The 14088-nt window shown below is 36.0% G+C and overlaps 1 protein-coding gene across 8 annotated transcripts in view; it reads right to left on the bottom strand.

Annotated features, from left to right (window-relative positions):
- The window catches only part of CBLB (Cbl proto-oncogene B), a 214374-nt gene that overhangs the window by 172201 nt on the left and 28085 nt on the right, over positions 1-14088 (bottom strand). The window contains exon 1 of one of the 8 annotated variants that reach the window (XM_015446505.4): positions 911-985. The exons of the other annotated variants lie outside the window; for them this stretch is intronic. The gene's annotated coding sequence lies outside the window, so the exon portion shown is untranslated. Of the gene's footprint in view, positions 1-910; positions 986-14088 lie in introns of those variants that run through there. 8 annotated transcript variants of the gene reach the window in all.

The following is a 14088-nucleotide window of genomic DNA, read 5'->3' as shown; positions in this document are numbered from 1 at the left end:
AGCAGAAATGGTGAATTCTGCCAGCATGGTAATGTATTTTATACAAAGTTTTGGCTAAGTGTGACACAGAATAATACTATCTGATGCTGATGTTTATTTCCTTCTTGCCTAAGCAAAGCAGCTCTAGTCTATGGAGAAGGCAAGGACTTAGGCTCCTTCTCCATTGAAGTTCTGCCATCCCTGTTCCATCACCTTCCTTCACATCCCTGTTCCATCACCTTCCTTCACATGGCTGAGATGACTCATAACCTTGTTCACATTCTAGTCAGCAGGGAGCAGGAAAAAGGAGAAGGAGTGGGCATGTGGCTTCCCTTTAAGGGCATGATCTAGAAGCTGCACAGCTCACTTCTACTCACATCCAATTCATCAAAATTTGCTCAAAGGGCCACATCAGCAACATGTGAACCCAGGAAATGCTATCTTTACTACGGACGGATAACAGTGGGGAAATATATAATGATAGGAAAGGGACAAAATGGATTTTGGAAGCAATTAGCAATCTTTAATACAGATATCAAAGGAAATGACAAAATAATTTTCATTAAATATTAAATGATGCTTCACTAAGTGGATTAAGCTAAGTTCGAATAAGATTTTTAATTTCTGTCTTTTCTTAAAGGAGAAAATATTAAGATAGATGCCAAAATACTTGAAAGGTAAGATTATGTAAAATACTAAACATTTTCTAAACTAACAAAATAAGTATATTTTCCAATTTTAGTTCCACACATTTTTTAGCATAAAATAGAAAAGAAATAAATATGCACTAATAAGTTTAAATAATTTCACTCTTGACCCTAGGGCAAAATACTCTTTCCTTGAGTCATGAGTTTATAAGAGAGATGATTATACATAAAATATAAACTGAAATAATTTTACAAATAAACTTTATTTTTCAAACACAACCTACTTGATTTTAACAAGAAACTGTAGGTCTAAGGTAGCTCAGCCCTGAGTCCAGAAAGGTCAAAGGAAGTTTTACACAACGTTCTCTCGGGACTTTTCATGACATCACCTACAAAGACAGTTCAAGAAGGTGAGAAAATATTTCAACCACAGTGGAACAGAAGCTTCTAGGAACCTCTATACCACATTTCTAGACCAGAAAATTTAACACATATAATTTGCCACAATTCTTTTTAAGTTACAGTCTTCCTTCTTCCTAAATACAAAAAAAGATTTCAGTAACAATCAGTTCGCTTTTTTATCCCCTGTCCTCCCATGTAATAACTGCTGATGAGATCCTGAAATATTCCCCAAAGTAATGAAAAAAAAATTTTAAATACCCAGTTCATATAGCTCCTACAATATGCCTACTTTTAGGAAACACAAGTTACTTTTCTAATCTGGTTTTGTAGCTTATGAAAAAAATAAACATTCTTGAATACACAGGTAAAATAAATGGAATGAATACTGCTTGTCTTTCCATAAAGATGTTTTGTCACAGTAAAGGCAAGATCCACTCTCACACACAAAACTGCAGCTATCAGCTGGGTGTGGTGACTCATGCCTGTGATCTTGACACTTTGGGAGGCCAAGGCAGGACAAATGCCTGAGCCCAGGAGTTCAAGACCAGCCTAGGCAACATGGCGAGACCCTGTCTCTACAAAAAATAAAAAAATTAGCCGGGCATAGTGGCATGTACCTGTACTCCCACTTACTTGGGAACCTACTTGGAGACTGAGGCAGGAGGATGGCTCGAGCCTAGTAAGTACAGGTTGCAGTGAGCTGTGTTCATGCCACCGCACCATAGCCTGAGCGACAGAGCAAGACTCTGTCTCAAAAAAAAAAAAGAAAAAGAAAAAAAAAAGGAAAAAAAACCTGCAGCTATCTTTATAATATAAAGGAAGATCTTCCAAAATCAAATTTTTATATTTTTTCTTCTACATTATTATAATTTTGAAATACTCCTTTATATTTCTAGTTAATTATCCTACTACAAGAAAAATACTTGCTATGGAAAGCCATGATTAAAAGTGTAAATCATCTATTATATGTATTTGAAGTGGTATCTTCAAATAGTTTTAATTTAAAGGGATATCTCATTTTATATGTAATTAGTCAGCACACGTATAAACACAATGATCCCAACTGTCAGATGTATTTTATTTGCCTCCCTTTTCACTAGAATTCTTACTCTGGGGAATTCCAATGCCTCAGGTGTTAAGAAATAAATGAGAGCAAAGAAGAAGGAGTGACGTAAAGTTATCACACTTTCTACCTCCTCCCTTGCCCCTGCCCCAGTAATGCATTGCTGCCAACATCAAAACATCTTGGAAGGCTGTCCATGGTATCGTTACCTTATAAATCCCCATAAACCACGACGAGAAAAGCCTATTATTAATAAATAAAGCCACATAATATGTGTTCAAAATTGCCTAATAAGGTTGTCCATTGTTTACATGACAGACATTTAGATCCTTGTACCCTGTACTTAATTTCCTACCGGAAGCAATATTTCCTATCAAAGACTTTTCCTTTGTTGTACGTAATAATTTCCCCTGACTCAGCACTATGAGGATCTGAATGTTTTTCTTCTGTTACAGGAAGTGTTGGTAACCTGAATACAGAATCAATCTTATAAAGCATCATATAACAAGAAAGATCAGTCAGACTTAGTTGTGAAAGACAGAAGACAGATTAAAAACTAGGTATTTTTTATTGTTGTCTTAAAAGACCAATTTCTATATCTAAAAGTTTGTTTCCAATAAATAAGTAAATAACTTACAGTCTAAGATTAAGCGGTAAAGTTTAAAAACAGTAAAAATCTGTTTATATAATTTCAGAAACAGAATTATTATCAAGTAAGAAAGTCAGACACATGCCATGTAAAAGAAAGCTTATCTAAAGAGTAGCCTAATGTGAAGTACAATGTCTACTTCTCCTTTGATTAAAACATAATGAACAAAACCCACCAAATTTATGTCAAACTCTGTTCTCAAAAGTTGGTCAATTCATTCATTCAGATTTTAACTGATTACACATTTTACATATAGCATGTAGTCTAGTGTAAATATAAAACATAGGAAGCACCAAAATTATAAGTCAGTGACACCAAACTTCTAAGTGACTAGAACTCAGCCGATGAGACACAGCTAACATGAAATATCCAAAATGCAAAACCTTGTCATTTAAATATGAAATTGCATGGTACACAGAGTAACTTCCTTTCTTGTTTTATTTTTTCTGATATATACTTCCCCCAAACCAGATCATAAACATAATCATGTTCATGGTTGAAAAATCAGAAGAGCAGAAAAGTATAAAAACTAAACCACAATCCTTCAATTCCTACACTCCTGAGATATCCAGCACCAAAGAACCACAATACAATATGCTTTCACATACTTCTAAGCTAGGTATGTACTCCCATTCCTTTAAAATATCTTCCATGACATCTTTTCCTGCTTATGTCTCCTACCTGAGCATTAGCTTAGGGAATAACTCAAATACATTTCCCCATTGAAAGCACGGGGACCTCCAGGTGGGCTCAGATCCCCCAGGTGGGCTCAAATGCCATCCTCTGTGATTCCTGAACATTCTGAGCTTCCCTCAACTAGAAATGGGAACCTGAAGCATCAAGATAGAACTGTCTCTACACCACCAACTACAATGTTCTGACAAAAAGTAAAAGCCAAAAAATGCTCAAGTTCTAGCACTTGATTATTCAGAAAATGCTTCAAGAATGAGAACTTCGATTATACTTTGAAAGACAGTTAAAATTAGTTGGGAGAGAAAATAAATCATCAGAAAATGTTCACAATACTAACTGTGACAACCTATTTGATAGGATGGTCAAAAAAGACCCATCTAAGGAAGTGATATTTACACTTAGATCTCTAAGCATAAATTTTTAGGGGAGGTCTTCCCTCCCCTAAAAATATGTAGAATCAAAAGAAAAACTTTTCAGGAAGGCAAAGCAATTTGAGGAGGCAACAAGTAGAACACACCTTGTAACTGAAATTAGACAAGTGAGGCTGAAGTTTAAATGTTAAGAGTAAGCAGGAAAGTAACACATTATGTTTTTAAAATTATTTCCAATTAAGGGAACGAAATAAAAATACACAGAGGGATACTGAAAAGAAGGAAAAGAAGCTTGCGGCCGAAATGCTAGTCAAAGTAGTTTCAGATTCATACAACAGGCAATAAAATTTTTTTTCAATTATTATAAAAATAGAGCTGGCATAATTATTAAAGCAATGGATGAAAATTCTTTAAAGAAGGTATAAGGTAATGCCCAAAACTACTGACCTGTTTGATGAAAAGAGATATGTGCCATAAAAAGACTCCCATATACAATATACAACCCATATGCAACTAAGAAACTACCCCAATGGTACCTTTGTTACAGGAATTTTGAAATTTTAATTTCCATTAAGAAGAAAATATAACATGAATCAGGATAAATAACAAACATCAGGTTCCAATTTCATGCTTCTCAGTAAAACTTTTAAATATGCTAATCTTCAGCAGTTAATGTACAGCAAATAACTGTGGAAAGTGGTTTTACTTATAACTCTGATACTTCAGTTCTATACAAAAACAGATTCTAGATGCTGGTTCTAATTACGGATCAGCAGGCAAAGAATGATGCATGTGGCTCTAAGACCCTCTTCATCCTTTTTAAAATGTCACATGAAAATACAATCCACAGCTGATTAAAATAAGTACCTCTCGACCATACCAGATTGACAGGTCCAGCTTAAGTTTCTCTGGCTTTATCACTATTAAATTTCTTCTTTCATCTCCAGAAAGAAAACAAAACTGAACAAAACAAAAACAAACCATCAACACCTCTTGTCCCTATAAAGGTCTAACAATGACTGCCAAGTTTTATGGTGCTCACTAAACAGGATGTAGATCAAGATGAATGCATATCTATCCTTCATTCCTTCAATCTGTATTGAGTACCTACACCGTGTTGGAAATGAAGTAGGCGCTGTGGTGAGAGTGGTGAAGAAAACGAAGCAGCAGAAATTGTGACAGGCCCTGGAAAGAACAGAGCAGAATACCATGAGATAAAATAATGTGTCCAAACATTTAATGATGGGTCAGGGAAGGCCTCTCTGAGGAAATGACATTTAAGTTATGATGTGAAGGATGTGTTAGGTAGCTGGAAAAAAATCGGGCACATGAAGCCTCAGATGTGGAGGTCCTAAAGGCCTAAAAAATTGAAAAATGATGTGAGTGGATAAAGATGGAAGACCTGAGGGAGAGTGTCATGAGATGAAGCTAGAGAGGTAGATGATGAAGAAATATGAATGATTAAACCCTTCATATGAGTAAATAATGCTTTTTGTCTTCTTACTTCTCTAGGTTATAGCCATCGCAGTTTCCATTCATTCTGATCACATAATCTTGAATAATGAGAATGAATTTGAAGACTAGCAAACACTGCAACTTATTCTCTAACAAATAATTACAACTCATTCTGCACGATTCCGAAGAACATTCCAGAATCCTGCTTCAGGCAGAATAGTGAAGGCAGAACAAATATCTCTCTCTGAGACGGACAGGCTTATTTATTTCTATGATCAGTTAAAACTAAAGACAAAATTAGAGACTTTATTGTAAGCATAAAAACTAGAAACTTTCACTTTTTTTTTACAACTCATTTTGCTTTCAAAGTGACACTCAAAAAGATATTTTCTCTTGTTGCTTGCAACCAGTTTTGTTTTCTGAATAAGAAATGCTGTTAATATTTATTTTCAGTACTTAGGGGTATTACAAATATAAATGAGTTTAATTCTGGTTTGAAAAGAACTCACATGCTTGGGTATTTTCCTTATAACTTGAATAATTTTATTATTAATGGAAATTTCTAAAATTAAATATACTTTTATATTATTTAATGTCAATAATAATAATTTAGATTAGATCTGTTTTGAAATCTCGGAATAACATAAATTTTCAAATGAAAATTCCAAACTTTACATAACAGTTTCCTCTGAGACATTTAAACAATCACTGAAGACTAGTATCCTAACGGAATTAGAACCTGATAATTAAGTAAAACCTTTCATTTAAAAAAAAAAAAAATTGAGAGTAACTATTTTTCCAGATCTTAAGGTTGTCAGGTCCAGAATTAACGTGCCCTCTGAAAAAAACCTTGACCTAGTCCATTTTACTATTAATATATTTTTAACTGCAAAATATAATTAATTCAACATCCTTAAAAAATATATCAATCACAGTTTCCTGGGGTGGGGGTAGGTAGTTGAGGCAGTGGATGAAGAGCTATTGGTCAAAGGATACAAAATTTCAGTTAGACAGGAGATGTAAGTTCAAGAGGTTAACAACAATATACCATATATTGAAAATTGCTAAGAGGGTATATTTTAAACGTTCTCACAGGTTTAAAAAAACAAAAAAAGTAAGTATGGGAAGTAATGGCTATGTTAATTAGCTTGATTTAGCCATTCCACAATGTATACATATACAGAAACATCATGTCATACAATCATAAATGTATTTGTCAATTTTAAATAAAGAAATAGGGCCAGGCGTGGTGGCTCATGCCTGTAATCCCAGCACTTTGGGAGGTCGAGGCGGGCGGATCACGAAGTCAGGAGATCAAGGCCACCCTGGCTAACACTGTGAAACCCCATGTCTACTAAAAATACAAAAAATTAGCCAGGTGTGGTGGTGGGCGCCTGTAGTCCCAGCTACTTGGGAGGCTGAGGCAGGAGAATGGCATGAACCCGGGAAGCAGAGCTCACGGTGAGCCAAGATCACGCCACTGCACTCCAGCCTGGGTGACAGAGCAAGAAAAAAGAAAGAAAAGAAAGAAAAGAAAGGAAAGAAAGGAAGGAAGAAAGGAAGGAAAAGAAAGAGAGAGAGAGAGAGAGAGAGAGAGAGAGAGAGAGAAAGAAAGAAAGAAAGAAAGAAAGAAAGAAAGAAAGAAAGAAAGAAAGAAAGAAAGAGAAAGACAGCATGACAAGTCAAAAATCAAAAACAAAATCTTCCCTACTATACATAAAAATGAAGTATTCAAAAACAAAATATGAAGTACTAGGTTAAACTCTGACAATAAGCACACATATTACATGGGGAAGATCTGCCCTGCTTTTACCTTGCTGGCTTCTAGAAAAACAGTTCTTAAAACTCCTAACGCATAGGGCTTTCACTGAGAACCCAAAAAACTACTTCTCTAGTTGTACACAGTAGGTGGTACTGTTCTAATTAAACAATGTTAACTGCTACTTAAACCAACAAAAGAGCTAAAGGAAGCACAAATATACTTGTTATTTTGTCTAAGTTTATACCGATTAAAGAAAGTTGGTTTCCAATTGTAACTTTACAGCTGCCCTATCACCAGATACCCTATATTCTTCAGAAATGCTGCAGTCTCAAAGGAAAAGATCATCCATGGGACTTTTTACTGGAAGCTTTTCTTGTTTACCAATTGAACTATGACTTCATGTTATCCCAAACCTGACAAGGTACACAAACTATGTACGTTAACTTTTTGCAACTACAGGACAGTCTGTCTTTCACATATCACTTATTAACCTCCATGAACTATTAGCATCAGCCATTTTTCAAGGCTCTTTATCTTCATTTTAACTGAGAAAAGGAATTGCTTTTTCCAGGTTCTTCAGGATTCTTTCCACTGGTGAAAAGCGGCATGTAATTTTACAAAGAATCCCAAAAAAAAGCTTTCAGTTATGAATGTATTTTCCTATATCATGAATAGTTCTAGAAACGAGCTTCAGTTTAGAAATCCTTTCGTGAAAACTGAACAACTAGATGTTGAGTGATGTGTCAAACTACTATTTCACAATGAAGAAAATGTCCAGGGAAGCTGTGGGAAATTAGAAATGATCACCATAAAGAAAAATAAACACCAGTTTCGTAGGAAGGAGAGGGGAAGACATCAGGAGAAATATTTAAATCTTTAACTCAACCAACTTGATTCTGAAGCCCAACTTAGAAATTTAAAATTAAACAGAAAAATTATTTTACTCTAAGTCACACTGAAACCCAGTAAAATGATTACACTCTTACAAATACAACCTACTAGCTCCAGATTAACTAAATGCAGTGGATTACTAACACATTAAAATACTTGGTGTACATTCTGCTTCTTTCTAAGCTTCAATGACCTGCAGTAAATTGAAAGCTTCCTAAAATAACATCTAATTAAAATTCTTGACAGCAGTTTGAGATTGTAGTACAGCAAATAAAGTCCTACTCTCACCTTGTTTACTTGCCATCTCTCTCTCTTTTAAATGTCAAGTACTGAACATGCTACAAGAATTCCAGTTATTTAGGCTTTCCAGTTATTTTAATCCCACGTAAATGACAGTTTACAATAAATGCATACAAAGAAGGATTAAACTTGCTGTTGGAATGATGCCACACATACAGTAGAGGAAGCAAATAAAGAATAGTTACATAATGGAATGTTATCTGGGACACAAGACATCTACACTGATCTTCCAATATAAAGGTTACCTTGAGTGATTAGAGGTAAACACTACTTGCCTTTTGGGTCTCACCTCTAAAGCTTTACTTCACAACCTTAATTAATGTCTTGATAAAGATGTGGGAAGACCACCATGTTACACAACTCTCAGAGGTACCACTTCTCTTAAGAAATAGTAAAAGGGTTAAGACAGCTCTGTCTAGTACACCTTTCCTTCACTAATGGTTTCTGAAATCAAAAGACCCTCTCAATGATGTCCGACAGCCCCATCCTCTCTTTCCAACACGCTTACCCATATCAAAATAATTTAGCATAGTTACCTGTGTCTAACACGATCTCCCAGGGAATGAAGTGTGGATTTGGGAGTGTCCCCAATCTTGCTATAATAAATAAAAATTAAATTTAATTGTATAAGAACTATCCAGATAAATTTTAGAAAGTAATTCAAGGAGGTTCCAAAATTAGTTTGGGGACATACCATGAGCACCCCGTAGAGGCAATACGAAACAGGAGTATATCTTAGGGCTGCGTTTTGACCTCCAGGGTTATAAGAAAAGAAAAACTATTTCACAAATATGTATGGGCAAGTTTCAGAACCACAGTATGGCCTGAGAAATAGGGCAAATGTGAAGGTTTCTTACATGAAGGGATCATGGCCAACTGAAATGGTAAAGCTGAGATTACTGACATCCCACACTAGCTAACTTACAAAAACACACAAAACCACCCCCACCCTTGGTCTAGTGAGTCAAAACAAACTGCTGACAAACCCTAACAGCTATGTGAGGGGGCGCAACGATAATACACAGTGAGAACACACATGCCTCTGTTTTCCTGTCAAGTCTAAGTCTGCATGGTGGATGTAAGAAAACAGCAATTCCTTTCTTTAAAAGCCCTGCCTACATATTCAAAATATTTCAGATGTCCCTCAAAGCTGATATGCTCACATCAAAACAAAACAAGACCAAAAAAAAAAAAAAAGAAAAATCATTTATAGCAAGAATACCAGATCCAACCCTCTGACCTTTACTTTAAAAGGAAAGAAAAAGAGATAGCAGTTAAGCAATACATAAATACAAAATAGCCTCAGCTAAAATTTAAAAACTAGTTTTCAAGTTTAGAAATCTTCATCTGTGTTAAGGAAGTCCATTAACAAGGACACAAGACAATTCCTACAATAAGACTTCAAAAAAAAATTGTGCACATGTATTCATGCACTCCCTCAAGAGTCCTGAATATAACAACCATCTGCTGCACAGCAAGCTATGAAGAGGACGAAGCACTTCTGTCAATAATACATACCAAATGAAACTGGACTATTCATGTCGAAAGCATAGATTTTTGGAGGATTCCCCAGTTGCTGAAAAGTCCTGTGTATTCAGAGTCATAAGTACAATACAGCACAGAAACAAAAACAGTCTTTGAAGAAATGTTAATATAAGAATAAGAGGAAGTGAAAACACTCATTGGAGCTCAGATACAGAATAAGTCAATAAGAATATGCTCATTGCTTTGAGTAATTTGTGAGGGTAGGCAGAATGATACGAATTTTTTAGGAATTTTATCTTACAGGCTAAGCGTAGCTACAAGGACACTCCATTAAAGAAGTACTTGTAAACTGCAGTAATTTCATGAACTTTGTCCAAGAACATTATTACAGTAAAGCTATTTGAGAATACATACAGCTAAGAGTTGCCTTGAAATATAATATTTATAATTAAAATATAAATAATAATGATATTACTATCCTTATAAGCATTTTCTTTTCTTCTAAAATCACTGGCATTCATTTCCAAATGTGAAGAAGCTAACATTCAGAGTGTACCTACAAATTCTAAAAACAAGCCTTCAGACACTTCAACACTTTCCAATGTAACATCTCTCTTTCGCCTCCCTCCAGGCCTCAGTAACTCACAATCGAGGAATATTATCAGGATTTTCAAATCATCCTATAGTAATTCTAAAGAAATAACCATATATTATTACGAGTGTTTGCCAAGTATAAGGCACTGTTCTGGATACCATGAGAGATACAGAAGAGACATGGCCTATTACCTTTTTTTTTCTTTTTTTTTTTTTTTTTTGAGACAGGGTCTCACTCTGTCACCCAGGCTGGAGTGCAGTGCCACGACCTCAGCTCACAGTAGCCTCAACCTCCTTGGCTCAAGCAATCTCATCCATTTCAGCCTCCAGAGTAGCTGGGACCACAGGCATGTGCCAACACACCTGGCTATTTTTTTTTTTTTTTTTTTTTTTTTTTGTAGAAATGGGATCTCTGTTACCCAGGCTCCTAACACCATTTTAAAAAGATAACAATATTTGACAATATATCGTTAACTGCCACATGAAAGGCCTTGATAAATGCTATGGTCAAAAGTAAAAGATACATTTTAGCTAGAATGATCAAAAATCAGAGCCAAGATGGGCATGGGGATAGAGTGGAAACGTTAGCTATGCCAGTAATAAGAAAGAATATCTGCATAAACTGGAAACACAAAAGTGAGGAGAAAGGGGCAGGATAAAAGGCTGGCAAGCAAAGGTAAATTCTAAGGATAGTGATTAGGCCAATCTCAGAAAAACATAAAAAGAGAATTGCAATTCATCTTTTCCAACCAAACTCCTTTAAAAACCTTACAGAAATGTATCCTTCTTTTTTTTTTTTTTTTTTTGGAGATGGAGTCTCGCTCTGTCACCAGGCTGGAATGCAGTGGTGTGATCTCGGTCACTGCAATCTCCAACTACCAGGTTCAATCCATTCTCCTGCCTCAGCCTCCTGAGCAGCTGGGATTACAGGCGCATGCCACTACACTCAGCTAATTTTTCCATTTTTGGTAGAGATGGGGTTTCATCATGTTGGCCAGGATGGTCTCAATCTCCTGACCTCGCAAAGTCCTGGGATCACAGGCATGAGCCACCATGCCCGGCCCCCTCTTCCAAGTGACTCATGACTGGAAGTGGATTCCTCCGGTAGTATAAAGGAAGCTTAGTAAAATGAAAAGAGGTCTGAATACATCCAGAATTCTATCCCCACCTGTGCCACCTCAATAGTCCTTGATAATCTTATACATAAAAGAAGATAATTTGACTCATGTGGATTCTGAAAGCAGATAGAATGTCAGAAACTGCTAGGGCACTATTTACCAATACATATGTGCAGATCCCAACTGGTAAATTTAGCAGGTATTATATAAAGGCTGGGAAGCCGTACTTAATAATCATTTCAGAGGATTAGAATGCATCTGATCCACAGAAAATGCAGGAAAGCCACTAGATTAAATGCTTGTCAGACATTAGTGGCACATCTGGTGTTAAAAACAAAAACAAAAAAGGTCTAAATTTATTATGTTTTAAAACGATTATACACATCAGAATATTAAGACAAGATAGGAAATGTTAGTTTCATAGGCCTATAGCTATCAGTCATTGACTACCTACCATTTTTTTGCCTTTAGAAGATCACAATGGTAATTCACAAAGAACTGTTGGCAGAAATAGGGTAGAGAAGAAAACAGCAAAAAGAAAAAAGTATTTAAGTTTTAAAATGTCAAGTTTTTAAGACTGTTATGAAAATGGTATCAGTAATGCAGGAGTCAGCAAACATTTTCAATAAAAGCCCAGAGAGCAAAAGTTTTGAGCTCTGCAGGCCAGATAGTCTCTATGGAACTACTTACCTCTGCCATTGTAGCCATAGACAGTAAGTAAACTAATGGGCATGGCTCTGCCGCTGAAAATTTACTCAAAGAAGGAAATACAACCTGGATTAGGCTCACAATCTGTAGTTTACCAAGTGTTGATATAATGGGGAAAAAAGTATTGTGATAAATTATTAACTTCAAAGTTTCAGTTGTTTTATCAAAACATATTTTTTACATATGCAACTGCAATGAGAACAAACTAAAATTAGTATTAAAAAGGAAAAACTTCACACAAAATTTGGTAAGGAGAATTTGCTTTAGGACTTGTACCCATGCAAACCCGTTTTAATCAGATAAATGAGACCCAGCTGACCAGTATGGAAATCTTTAGTTAAATTAAAATTTTCTGAAATCTCTGGGAAAAGAATAAAATTGACAGCTCCACATATTGTACAACCATAGAAAAACAATATGCCCTACAAAAACCTTCAGAACAAAACGTGAAGTGTTTTCAGCATCTGTAAAATGAGCTGAGATGCTTTATCATTAATATAGTTCAGAAAAAAACTAGGTAATCTTTCTTACTTCCTTTTTAAAAATCTGTGCCCATCGAGACAAATTAAATGCTTAAAAAGTTACAAGCAATATTTCACACATGTATATACACAAACAGAGTGAGAAAGAAAGAGATACAGAAAGAGGTATGCTTGAAAAATAAAGCTTTAAACAGTCTTTCTAAATTTAACTAATGAATACAATCATCTTGTTAGGAAAAAAAAAAAGTTGCATCGACTGACCAGATGACATACAATATTAATTCTGGTTTAATGAAGAGAAAAAACAACAGTTCATTTTCACAACCATAAAATGTGCTAATTGTGCAAATGAGCCCTCCTGAAACAAAGTTGAAAAAGGCATTACAATTCTGATACCCTTCATATGCCAACAGCTGCAGGCTCAGACACGCTAACTGGTAATGAGACTTCATTTAGAAATGTATCACACATCAATATTATATGCACACCCCAGTGTGTCAAGTCATGTAACCACCAGTCTATTTAGCTTCTTCACACAGGAAAATGGAATTGGACTACCTGGTGCTCACCTCTGAGGTTTAGACACTGCTAACAAAGATAAATAATATCATCCTATATCACATAATTTCAACCTTCCTTACCTACTGAAATCAATTATTTGGGTCTAAACCTAAAATTATAGTAGTCAAAGTTGAAAAGTGAATGAAGTATATTACTCAAGAAAAAAAAAGAAAACAGAATCCTCTTCTCTTTCTAAAGAATAATGAGCCTGAAATGAAACAGTCTTTTTAAAATTGTTTCTTTTGTAATTATTAAAGTTTTTTTTTCTAGAATGCAAACAAGAATAAAAAATGTAGGCTGAGCGCGGTGGCTCATGCCTGTAAGCCCAGCACTTTGGGAGGCCGAGGTGGGCAGATCACCTGAGGTCAGGGGTTCGAGACCAATCAGGCCAACATGGTGAAACCCTGTCTCTACAAAAATACAAAAAAAATTAGCTGGGCATGGTGACATGCACCTGTAGTCCCAGCTACTCGGGAGGCTGAGGCAGGAGAATCGCTTGAACCTGGGAGGCGGAGGTTGCAGTGAGCCGAGATCGTGCCACTGCACTCCAACCTGGGCAACAGAGCAAGACTTCATCTCAAAAAAAAAAAAAAAAAAAGGCCGGGCGCGGTGGCTCACGCTTGTAATCCTAGCACATTGGGAGGCCGAGGCGGGCAGATCATGAGGTCAGGAGATCAAGACCATCCTGGCTAACACGGTGAAACGCCATCTCTACTAAAAAAAAACACTAGCTGGGCGTGATGGTGGGTGCCTGTAGTCCCAGCTACTCGGGAGGCTGAGGCAGAGAACGGCGTGAACCCAGGAGGTGAAGCTTGCAGTGAGCCGAGTTTGCACCCCTGCACTCTAGCCTGGGCAACAGAGCAAGACTCTGTCTCAAAAAAAAAAAAAAAAAAAAAAAAAAAAAACAACAAAAAGGAATGAAAAATGT

Source organism: Macaca fascicularis, chromosome 2 (assembly GCF_037993035.2).
Source record: "Macaca fascicularis isolate 582-1 chromosome 2, T2T-MFA8v1.1".
Taxonomy (NCBI): Eukaryota; Metazoa; Chordata; class Mammalia; order Primates; family Cercopithecidae; genus Macaca; species Macaca fascicularis.
The sequence above is the reverse complement of the archived record's forward strand: the minus strand, read 5'-3'. Positions and strand labels throughout refer to the sequence as shown.